The sequence below is a fragment of the Barbatula barbatula genome (assembly GCF_947034865.1).
Source record: "Barbatula barbatula genome assembly, chromosome: 13".
In the NCBI taxonomy this organism is placed as follows: Eukaryota; Metazoa; Chordata; class Actinopteri; order Cypriniformes; family Nemacheilidae; genus Barbatula; species Barbatula barbatula.
Genome location: NC_136776.1, coordinates 2,150,878 through 2,163,377, shown reverse-complemented (window position 1 = coordinate 2,163,377; position 12,500 = coordinate 2,150,878).

Sequence of the window (12,500 nt, the reverse complement as noted above, 5' to 3'; positions counted from 1 at the left end):
CGCATAAAGAAAGCAGCCATAAGTCCACTTTGGGTTAAAGCTTACAGCACCTGGTATTCCCAGGCGGTCGCCCATCCAAGTACTGACCAGGACCGACGCTACTTGGTTTCCGAGATCTGACGAGAGCGGGCGTGCTCAGGGTGGTGTGGCCATAAGCAAAATCTGTGCGTCCAAGCTTGACACATAAAGAAAGCAGTCTCAAGACCACTTTGGGTTAAAGCTTACAGCACCTGGTATTCCCAGGTGACCTCCCATCAAGGTACTGACAAGGCCCAACCCTGCTTGGCTTCCGAGATCAGACGAGAGCTGGCGTGCTCAGGGTGGTGTGGCCGTAAGCAAAATATGTGCTACCAAGTTCGACGCATAAATAAAGCAGACATAAGGCCACTTTGGGTTAAATCTTACAGCAGCTGGTATTCCCAGGCGGTCTCCCATCCAAGTACTGACCAGGCCCGACCCTGCTTGGCTTCCGAGATCAGACAAGAGCGGGCGTGCTCAGGGTGGTGTGGCCATAAGCAAAATATGTGCTACCAAGCTCGACGCATAAAGAAAGCAGCCAAAAGTCCACTTTGTGTTAAAGCACCTGGTATTCCCAGGCGGTCTCCCATCAAAGTACTGACCAGGCCCGACACCTTTCCATTTCTCTAAACGTGTACTATCAGTAAACAACAGAAAGAAGGACTTGGGGTTGAGGAAAAGACCCCCCTGACGACAGTTTGCTGAAGCAAGTGAACACACTCCCCGACTCTAACAGCATCTGTTCTTTAACACGCTTATGCAGCCCTGCCCTTAGCAAAGCCCCAAAAATAACACAAACTCACAGTGGTTCCCCTCCACGGAAACCTTTAGTAAAAGACGATAGATTTATGCGTAGATGAAGAGAATCTCGAGCTTTGCCAATCTGTCCACGAACCAGCTTGCACACTATGTCACGCCACAATGTTCACAGAGGGTCATTTCTCCTGCAGGCTCCTCTCAGACCACTTCAATTGAGAGGAGGAAAAGAAGTAAAAATCAATTCCATCCCCAAATAACTCCAATCGCCTCTGACGAGGTGCCGACGACGCTGATTGCACGCTGACCACAGGTAATCAGATTTAAATCTGCCTTATTAACAGATTTGTCCAACTCTGACAAATGCCAGGCGAGGACCTCAGACATTAGTGTAAGGCTTGGACTTTTGGAGCAAGGGGTGACCCAGCACAGTAAAGTAACGTTTTATGCATGCCTATTGCGACACAGCGGGAGAGGTCAAGTCCGACACATTGTTTTTTTGTCAAGAGGGGAGACTTCCTAACATCTTACTGCATCAGCATGCATACTGCTGTCCGTAATGTGGAAATCTGCTATGGACACCCGAAAAAAGTAAGTCACATTGCAAAGGGTTTGCCCGAGATGAAGTGTGGGTTTTTCTCCTCTAGAGAGACAAATCAACAGCTGAGTTCAATGCACCGCACACATAGTCGGCAGGATTGGAACCTGCGCGGGGAGACCCCGATGGATTTCTAGCCCGACAACAGCACGTCACGACTTTGCCGGAAATTATGTTTTTTTTATTTTTTTCCATCTAAAAAAGAGGAAGTGCATGGTGTGTCTGGTTTTTTATTTATTCCAGTGCGTTAGCCACTACTCAAACCCGGGTAAAAGGCTCAGAAGGCATTTGGTGCTCGTCACCTACACAGGGCCAAAGTGAGAAGGAAGACGTGCTTCATCAAGACCCCACAATATGCTGCTGTGACCCGGATTCGCTGCGGCCACAACGCAGAGTACTAACAACTATACGATCACGGCTTGCAACCAGCGGATTGCTGCAAAGGCCTTGACTTGAGATGGAGTTTCGGTTTAACTATTCGAAAGACACAAATCAGCAGCTGAGCTCGATGCTCAGCAAACGTAGTCGGCAGGATTCGAACCTGCGCGGGGAGACCCCAATGGATTTCTAGTCCATCGCCTTAACCACTCGGCCACGACTACACTTGAACAATAGCCTTCTACAAGCTGTCGGGCCACAGCAGTACAACAAGGAGGTGGGAGTTTAACGCGTGAGCCTAAAGTTTGGCCACCAGGAGGTGGGCCTAAAAAGGGCAGATTCAAAGTCTGATGCTCTACCTACTGAGCTATACGGGCTCGTCTTGGAGCGCGCCGAAGTTCTTGTGGAATGCATCCTACAAAATGATGGCACCCTACATCAAGAGAGACGACTCGTGACCGTTTGGTAGTACTGGCAGACATGACACTCAAAGCGAGGCCTGGCCAGTGCAGTCGGTAACGCATGCGACTCTTAATCGCAGTGTCGTGGTTTTGAACCCTGCGTTGCTCCTCTGCGGGAGTGCCCTGGCTAGCAGGCCTAGTGCTGGGGCCTTCTTGGGACGAGTAAAACTTCTGACGGGGGTTCTCTGAAAACAAGCGCGGCGGTGCTACGTGTTTGCTCGTAGTTATGCCATGCTTTGGCACTTTAATTCCGATTCAAACGGAGCGACGTGTCCGAGGAAAGTACCGCGTTGTTTTCTGTCGCTATCCCCGTCTGCACACACACATCCGTCTCCGTGGCGCAATCGGTTAGTGCGTTCGGCTGTTAACTGAAAGGTTGGTGGTTCAAGTCCACCCAGGGACGAGAGAAGCTTTTCCTTGCTATGTTGAACACAGCTGCAGCAGTTGTGTTCTGCAGCACCCCATCACGCGGTGGCCTGACAGCGAAGCTGGCTCAACAGAGCCTTACTCTATAACAATAAGGTATTTCTAGCCGAAACGCCAGCAAGGAAAAGAAGCCTCTGAGCTTCCCAAATTGAGAGCTAAACCTGGTCCGCTTGCGTGAAAGCAGGGGTCCTGAGTGACGGACACTTCAGAAAGGGCAACACCGTATTGCCCTTGTTCAGGTGTCAGTCATGGTCCCACTGTTTCCCAGAGCTAAAGAAACCGAATTGCGACCCCCAAATTTTCAAGGCACTGCAGAAAGACTTTCCATTTCTCTAAATGTGTACTATCAGTAAACAACAGAAAGTAGGACTTGGGGTTGAGGAAAAGACCCCCCTGACGACAGTTTGCTTAAGCAAGTGAACACACTCCCCGACTCTAACAGCATCTGTTCTTTAACACGCTTATACAGCCCTGCCCTTAGCAAAGCCCCAATAATAACACAAACTCACAGTGGTTCCCCTCCACGGAAACCTTTAGTAAAAGACGAAAGATTTATGCGTAGATGAAGAGAATCTCGAGCTTTGCCAATCTGTCCACGAACCAGCGTGCACACTATGTCACGCCACAATGTTCACAGAGGGTCATTTCTCCTGCAGGCTCCTCTCAGACCACTTCAATTGAGAGGAGGAAAAGAAGTAAAAATCAATTCCATCCCCAAATAACTCCAATTGCCTCTGACGAGGTGCCGACGACGCTGATTGCACGCTGACCACAGGTAATCAGATTTAAATCTGCCTCATTAACAGATTTGTCCAACTCTGACAAATGCCAGGCGAGGACCTCAGACATTAGTGTAAGGCTTGGACTTTTGGAGCAAGGGGTCACCCAGCACAGTAAAGTAACGTTTTATGCATGTGTTGTGGAATTTTCTTATTCCTTAATCAAGGTGAGTTTGATACACTTTAGACAAATGCAACACACAGAGAGCATGAGTTACCTTGCAAGGTATTTTATATTTTATTGACATTCAGTCTGCATCACAAGCATGGTGCAGAGAGAAGGTGCCCTCCTTCTCACTTACAGGGCTTTTATATGATCCAAACATGACACCCCTTCTTCTCCCCCACCCTTGAGCAAGAACGTATCTTTGGTAACAAAAATATGTCGCCATCTCCTATCTTCACCAGAACCTCTTGGTCTTTGCTCAAGGGCAAAGGAGGTGAGTGGTCTGCCACGTAGCAAAACATTTCTAAGGAATTTAAGAACAACAAGATAGATAGTCTTGAATCAATTTTTACAGAGATTAGCGTGAAGAAACCCACGTCATGAAAATTTCCATCACATTCCCATCTCTTATCATATATGATAACCAAACTCATGATGCCTTAACCTGTAAGATGAGCACTGCCCTTTCTCCTACAGATTTCATAGGCCATTGTCATCGTACTCAATGAATTCCCCTTCCGTGAGATTGATGGTCTGCACCATGAACCTTTGTTCAATTGCAGCCATGCTCCCTAATAGTATTTTATTTAAACAGTTTTGAAAACAGTAAATTAAACATGGTAACATAATTATCAGAAATAACAATCCCACTAGAATGGGTAATGCCACCTGCATCAGCAACGCCCCCCAACCTTGGCTATTCCACCATTTCAACAGACTGTTAGTCATAACATCCGGTTCCCTGATTGCATTCTTCATGTGTTTTATGATGTCTGTGACATTATTAGCATAATCCGGAATGTAGAAACAACAACTGACCCCGAGCATTTTGCACACACCGCCTTTCTCTGCCGTAAGCATGTCTAAAACTAATCTACTCTGTAAAACTACTTCCCTCATCTGTGCCATCTCCTCGCTCAATAGACCCAAAGCTTTTTCAGTCGAGTTTGCCAATGCTAAAACCTGCTGTGTAATGATTTGTCAGCTCCGTTTGCTACTGCTCCTTTGACCTGCACAAATATTTTGAGAGCAAAAACACAAAAACACATTGCCTTGTAACATCCCCCCTTTTGAAGCGTGGTCTAGGCCATGCGTCAAAATCGCAAAAGCAGAGAAAAAATGTTTTGGCAAACAGGTGAGGCCATTTGGGCCCCCCCAAACATTGTCTGTGTATTTACATGAGCACTCCTTGCAGAGTGCACGCTTATTCGGTTCTGCTAAATGTTTGTATCTCTGCAAGAGAAAGAGTTTTGTTAGTGATTTCTGGAGAAAATCTGTCTGTGGCTCCGATGTTGCTTGCTTTGATGCAAGGTCAGCTCGTCGGCTTCCTGCAAAAATTGTTTCAGATACAAAAGTGTGTGTGGCATAGTCACACACAACAATGGCTGATGGGAGAAGAATGGCAGATAGCATATCAGCAACCTGTGTGTGATTAAGAATGTTTTTACCATCAGCTTTTAAAAAGTTTCTGTGTTTCCACAGTGTGCCAAAATCATGAGTTACACCAAATGCATATCTACTATCTGTGTAAATGTCTACATTTTTATTCTTTGCTAATTCGCATGCACGTGTGAGTGCAATGAGCTCTGCTGTCTGAGCAGAGAAATGGTCCCTAAAAATGATATCAATTGATTCTTTGCTTTTGGACTTGCGATGCCTGTAATTGCAGACACGCTTTGCGGACAGCTGTCTGCCGCGGTCAGTAATTTCGTGACCCAAAAAACGAACTACTTGTTTTGCCAGCTGGACTTTGGAGACATTTACTTTGTGATTTTTTTCTCTTATCTTTTAAACTGGAAACAAAGGCCTGCGGTAAATTTGGGCATGGCACAACTATGCCTTTATTTTTTTATCTTTTTAAACTCATTAAATATTGACCTTATGCCATTGAGGGCTTCTGGTTTGAGGCTTGTGTTTTGAGGGGGAATTGCTGTTTGCGTGGATGAAAATTACCCTTGGGCGTTATCACAACAGGCTCACAGTTCCTAATCAACCCAACATAATATTTTCCTGTTACCCAAAGTTGTACGGGCACCTTCCCAAAATGTCTTCATTAATCTTGAAAACACTTCAAGTCCCCTTGTTGCTGACAGACAGGCAAATTCTCACGATGGGCGTGCAACAAATTTGAATATTGCACGTCATCCCTTTTAACCCATTCTATGGCGTGCGCCAGTGGTGTGCGGTGGACTTAAAAAATGAGGAGGCAGATTTCTATCCATGTCATTTTTGTTAATCTCTGCACTATTAACAAGTGCGTTTGTCAGAAAACCAGTGTCATTTCAGTGTTTATGTATGAAAAATTCCTTTTAATTACTACAAGTTCATTACAGTATGTACTTCTGATTTTTTTAGTTTTTTATTTTCCCTGCTTTGGGAAAAGGTACATCAACACCACCTTCATCTTCTTCTGGAACATTTGGGATTTCCTATATAAGAATAACATCATTACCAATACCATCAATTTAATTATTAGCAGTCCCAGAAATACTCAAAGCATTTAAGAGATCAAATCAAATAGATATGACCAGGGCCGCTGCTAGCCATTTTGGTGCCCTAAGCATAATTCCATTATGATGCCCCCCCCCCTTAAAGGTGCAAACTTTTCTTCAGTAAACAGAATAGCAAAACAAAACACTATCAATGTTTAACAGTTAAATCTCAATTCAGATCACAAGCTGCACCGAAATTAAAATTGCTCGCCCCGCTCTGCACGGGCTTCGAACCTATGTTCGTTTGGAATAGGAGACGAGCGCTCTAACGATGAGGCTAAAGCGTCTCGCGTGGTATGAGTGGCGGCGCTGGATGTGACTTACTTTAGCCTTGCTGCTATCCTGAGCAAGCCTGATCACAAGCAAAAGTTTTTGAACAAATCTGAACCACGTAATATTCTGTCAACAATCGATAACTCCTCTGCCTCCGCCATCTCCGACACGAATCCTAAACTAAGATTAATACAACTAATAAAAAAAATTAATTAACGTTCAATCTAATTTAGCGCCCGCAGTTTAAAATGAATGACGAAGACGAGCAGGAAGGCGGGATCTCGCTGATGAGTTAATCCAATCAAAGCCCGTTGGAGGCATTGCCTCCTCTCACGTGACTTTTCTCCATTCTTTTCAATTACCCCCACTCAAACTCACGGCACGCTTTAGGGGGTATATGTAAAGTCAATGAGCGTAGAGGAGGCAAGAGAAACGCTGTCTCCCTTTGGAATTCTTTCGAGAGGGGGCGCTGTTTCACACTGTTCTACACGCTGATTTATCTCATATTTAGCTCAATACGTTATATCCGCTGTCCTTTTCTATTTCTGAACTGTTAGTAATATTCTCATTCGATTATTTTCGAGGGGGAGGGGAGACACTGCCTCCCTTGCCTCCTCGGAGGAAACGCCCCTGGCGTGCGCATATTTGTCAGCAAAACACCCACATCTCCCCACACCATTGTAATAAACGTTATGATGCTCTGTGAGGCAAAACATTCTACATCGTACTTACGTAATTCAATATTACATCCTACAGCTGTACGAGCGCTGCACATGGGTCGTGTTGGTATCATGCTCAATCTGTCATCATACACATTATGACTCTGCCCAGCAAATGAATCGGGCAGCAGTCAGACATGAGAAACCTGTGTTGAAATTTGACACTCCCCAACTCGCATTGCACCCTTTTGACATCAATTATTTTACATTAGAGCCACTAGCATTTAGGGAAAACACAGCTAGTTTTGACTCTGGCAAATTGAAACACTTCTTGTGAATCACAGTAGGCTATTTGTTGCCCCTGAATCTATCAAAAATTCAAGCGGTTTGTTGCACACAAGAATTGTGCATTTAAGCAAAGTTCAGAAAGCGGTTTCATTCATCATGGAATGTGAGCTAAGCAGATCTTCATTGCATACAGTAGGAAAAAGCATTTCTTCATTGCATATGCTAGGGGAAATCATACTCCCCACCCTCGGAATGATGCCTCACCTCCTCACTTCCATCTCCCTTTTCTCTTGATTCTCCGAGGCTCAGGACAATCTTTGTGCCAGTGCCCCGTTCTTCCACTCTTGAAACACTTCTCTCCATAAGTGCCAGAGGGTTTAAATCCTCCTCTTCCACGTCCACGCCAGTTGCCTTTCCCTCCATGCTCTTCACCGATGTTTACTAGAGCCATGTGAAGTTCTTTGTCTTGTGTGTGTTTCTTCTGAAGCTCTTTCTTCTCTGTTTGTCTTTCTGCGTGCACAGCATAACGGGCGATCTCACTCATTCTTGCGCGATCTAGCTCGATGCACGATTTTTCCACTTCTCGTCCCAGCTCTCCTCGGAGGTTCAGCAGAAAAGCGGACCTGAGATGTCCTTCGAACGGACCAATGTCTGGTCCATCTGCATCAGGTTGAAGTCCAGAATGTTCTTTAAATACTTCCTCCATCCTGGCCAAGAAATCCTCTACTCTTTCTTCCATTTTTTTCACACAAGCAGCGATCTTGTCCAGGTTCAGAGCTTTGTGAAACGTAGTTATTAATCCTTCTAAGAATTTTTCCAGAATCCTCCTGTACTCAGCATTGTCTGCATGCGACCAAATGACATGTTCCCTTCTATAATCCTCCACAGGCCATTTACCCTGTACTTTCTTAGGTCAGATGGTTTCAGTTTGACTTTCAACAGTCTCTCTAATTCTTTCATTGAGGGTGAGAATTCTTTGCAAAATGTCAAAAGTTCTTTGTCTGTCGGTGCTAGACGCGCTCTTTCTTGCTTTTGACGCACCATGGGCTGTGGTGGAGACGGCACTGGTGCTGGTGGAGACACTGGTGGGGGCACTGGAGCTGCCTCGATCGGGTTCAGATGTCGGTGAGGAGGGACACAATCATCCTCCGGTTGGTGTTTGTAACAAGTCATAGATGGGGTAAAGAAGACAGAGGGGTTAAATCATTATATTCAGGCAAAACAGGGCACAATGGAGCATGCGGCGGTGGGGGTGTATGACACGGCGGTGGCAGTTCTTCCAAAGCCTTTTATTTAAAAACATGGTCACGTATGGTCAAAAGCAAGACATGTCTATTTGATTCCTTCAACCCTTAATTCTAAACATTTACACGCTTCATCATATTTTTTCCTTTCTTTTTTTGTCTCTTTTTCCCCCATTTGTTCTCTTATTTTCTCAAGTACCGTTTTCTGGAAAGTTAGCTTTTTCTTTTAAATAGGGTACACCTTGTAAACTTCCCGTTCCCCAATTTTTCCTCATTTCTCTGTATGTTGGTTTATGCATATAATTTCTTAGTAGTCCCCCAGACTGTTTAGAATCTCTCTTGATTCTGAGTAGTCTCCCCTCTTTAACCAGACTGTTTTAAGCAGTCCCCCAGACTGTTTAGAATCTCTCTCGATTCTGAGTAGTCTCCCCTCTTTAACCAGACTGTTTTAAGCAGTCCCCCAGACTGTTTAGCGCTAAGTAGTCTCCCCTTTTGTTCCAGACTGTTCAGAAATCTATCTGACTCACCACTTTTCCTTTTTGTGCCTTGCACTGAGTTCTTTTGGGATCACGTCAGCTTGGGGTCTGGAGTAGAGTTCTCTCGTCCCTGTATGGGGTTAGAGCTGGGTTTGCTATATCCAGGATGATCAGTCAACTCTAGTCCGTTCTCCGTCAGCCTTGTGATCCCACCTCGTCGTCAAATTGTTGTGGAATTTTCTTATTCCTTAATCAAGGTGAGTTTTAAACACTCTAGACAAATGCAACACACAGAGAGGATGAGTTACCTTGCAAGGTATTTTATATTCATTGACATTCAGTCTGCATCACAAGCATGGTGCAGAGAGAAGGTCCCCTCCTTCTCACTTACAGGGCTTTTATATGATCCAAACATGACACCCCTTCTTCTCCCCCACCCTTGAGCAAGAACGTATCTTTGGTAACAAAAAATGTGTCGCCATCTCCTATCTTCACCAGAACCTCTTGGTCTTTGCTCAAAAGGATTAAAAATGCTACTTTATCTCTCGCCTGCGAGTGTTTGTGGATAGAGGCGTCTAGTACGCGAAAAAATGCAGAAGAATTTCACTCATGCGCCAACATGCTAGTAGAAAGTCTCAAACCGTTGGGCAGAAGCAATTCCAGACAGATCGGATGCCCCGTTAAAGAGAATGCTGCGCTGAGAGGTCCCGCCGAGATTTGAACTGGGATCGCTGGATTCAGAGTCCAGAGTGCTAAACATTACACCATGGAACACTGTGTCGAGTGGTTGATGGCCCGCTAGGCGCACAAGAAAAGCTCCCCGGATCGGGATGCACAAATTAGCTCTGCAGTAAAGTATTGCACAGACGAAGCCTTGCCGAAAACCGGGATCGAACCAGGGACCTTTAGATCTTCAGTCTAACGCTCTCCCAACTGAGCTATTTCGGCCACATCATCTGTCTTGTGCAAGCCTTTCGGCGAACGACCCCAGCATCATTTTACCAATGAGAGATGGACGGGATGCCAGGGAAAAGTCAGTGGCCAGTACGGGGATCGAACCCGCGACCTTGGCGTTATTAGCACCACGCTCTAACCAACTGAGCTAACAGGCCTATGAGCTCCTGCAATCACATTCCGCATCGCTGATTTTACTAATTTGGGTGCCGTACTGTTAAGTGGCAACAGTTCCGATTAGTTCGTTCAAATGGAAGAGCGCTCGTTTTGCATTCGAGAGGTAGCGCCATCGACGTCTGCATTATTCGAGGCTTTATTCGCTCACCGCTTTATATAGGCTCACCGCTAAGTAAAAATGTCCTCCCACAAACTTTCTTGCAGTGTTATTTGCATTTTCATTTAGACAGTGTGAACGCGTACTGTGGTGCGTTTCCTTGTGCTTTCACCGCAGTTTCATGATTAGCGTTATCCCCTTATTGTTGGGCGATTGTCAAAATAAGTCCTTTAACCTGGGCTTGAAAAATCTCGAAAAATTGTACCGTTAAGTGGCAACAGTTCCAGTTAGTTCATGCTAGTTGAAAGGCTCAAACCGTTGGGCAGAAGCAATTCCAGACATGGGCCCCTCGGAAGGGGTTCTGATTGGACGCCCTGTAAAAGAGAATGCTCCGCTGAGAGGTCCCACAGAGACTTGAATTCGGATCGCTGGATTCAGAGTCCAATTGCTATAAAAGGATTAAAAATGCTACTTTATCTCTCGCCTGCGAGTGTTTATGGATAGAGGCGTCTAGTACGCGAAAAAATGCAGCAGAATTTCACTTGTGCGCCAACATGCTAGTAGAAAGACTCAAACCGTTGGGCAGAAGCAATTCCAGACATGTGCCCCATAGAAGAGAATGCTGTGCTGAGAGGTCCCAACGAGACTTGAATTCTGATCGTTGGATTCAGAGTCCAATTGCTATAAAAGGATTAAAAATGCTACTTTATCTCTCGCCTGCGAGTGTTTGTGGATATAGGCGTCTAGTAAGCGAAAAAATGCAATGCTAGTAGAAAGGCTCAAACCGTTGGGCAGAAGCAATTCCAGACATGGGCCCCTCAGAAGGGGTTCTGATTGGAAGCCCTTTAAAAGAGAATGCTGTGCTGAGAGGTCCCACCGAGATTTGAACTCGGATCGCTGGATTCAGAGTCCAGAATGCTAACCATTACACCATGGAACCCTGTGTCGAGTGGTTGTAGCCACGTCAGGCACACAAGAAAAGGCCACCCGGTCCAGGGTGCACAAATAGCTCTGCGGTAAAGCAATGCGCTGGCAAAGCCTTGACATTCAGTCTGCATCACAAGCATGGTGCAGAGAGAAGTTCCCCTCCTTCTCACTTACAGGGCTTTTCTATGATCCAAACATGACACCCCTTCTTCTCCCCGACCTTTGAGCAAGAAGGTATCTTTGGTAACAAAAAATGTGTCGCCATCTCCTATCTTCACCAGAACCTCTTGGTCTTTGCTCAAGGGCAAAGGAGCTGAGTGGTCTGCCACATAGCAAAACATTTCTAAGGAATTTAAGAACAACAAGATAGACAGTCTTGAATCAATTTTGACAGAGATTAGCGTGAAGAAACCCACGTCATGAAAATTTCCACCACATTCCCATCTCTTATCATATATGATAACCAAACTCTTTATGCCTCAACCTGTAAGATGAGCACTGCCCTTTCTCCTACAGATTTCATAGGCCGTTGTCATCGTACTCAATAAATTCCCCTTCCGTGAGATCGATGGTCTGCACCATGAACCTTTGTTCAATAGCAGCCATGCTCCCTAATAGTATTTTATTTAAACAGTTTTGAAAACAGTAAATTAAACATGGTAACATAATTATAAGAAATAACAATCCCACTAGAATGGGTAATGCCACCTGCATCAGCCAAGCCCCCCAACCTTGGCTATTCCACCATTTCAACAGACTGTTAGTCATATCATCCTGTTCCCTGATTGCATTCTTCATGTGTATATAATGTCGGTTACATTATCAGCATAATCCGGAATGTAGAAACAACAACTGACCCCGAGCATTTTGCACACACCGCTTTTCTCTGTCGTAAGCATGTCTAAAACTAATCTACTCTGTAAAACTACTTCCCTCATCTGTGCCATCTCCTTGCTCAATAGACCCAAAGCTTTTTCAGTCGAGTTTGCCAATGCTAAAACCTGCCAAGCCAATCCGTCCAATTTTGTCATGCTTATAGCACCACCAAGACAAAAGATGTGCTACCAAGCTCGACGCATAAAGAAAGCAGCCAAAAGTCCACTTTGTGCTAAAGCACCTGGTATTCCCAGGCGGTCTCCCATCCAAGTACACACCAGGCCCGACCCTGCTTGGCGTCCGAGATCAGACGAGAGGGGGCGTGCTCAGGGTGGTGTGGCCGTAAGCAAAAGATGAGCTACCAATCGCTACGCATAAAGAAAGCAGCCATAAGGCCACTTTGGGTTAAAGCTTACAGCACCTGGTATTCCCAGGCGTTCTCCCATCCAAGTACT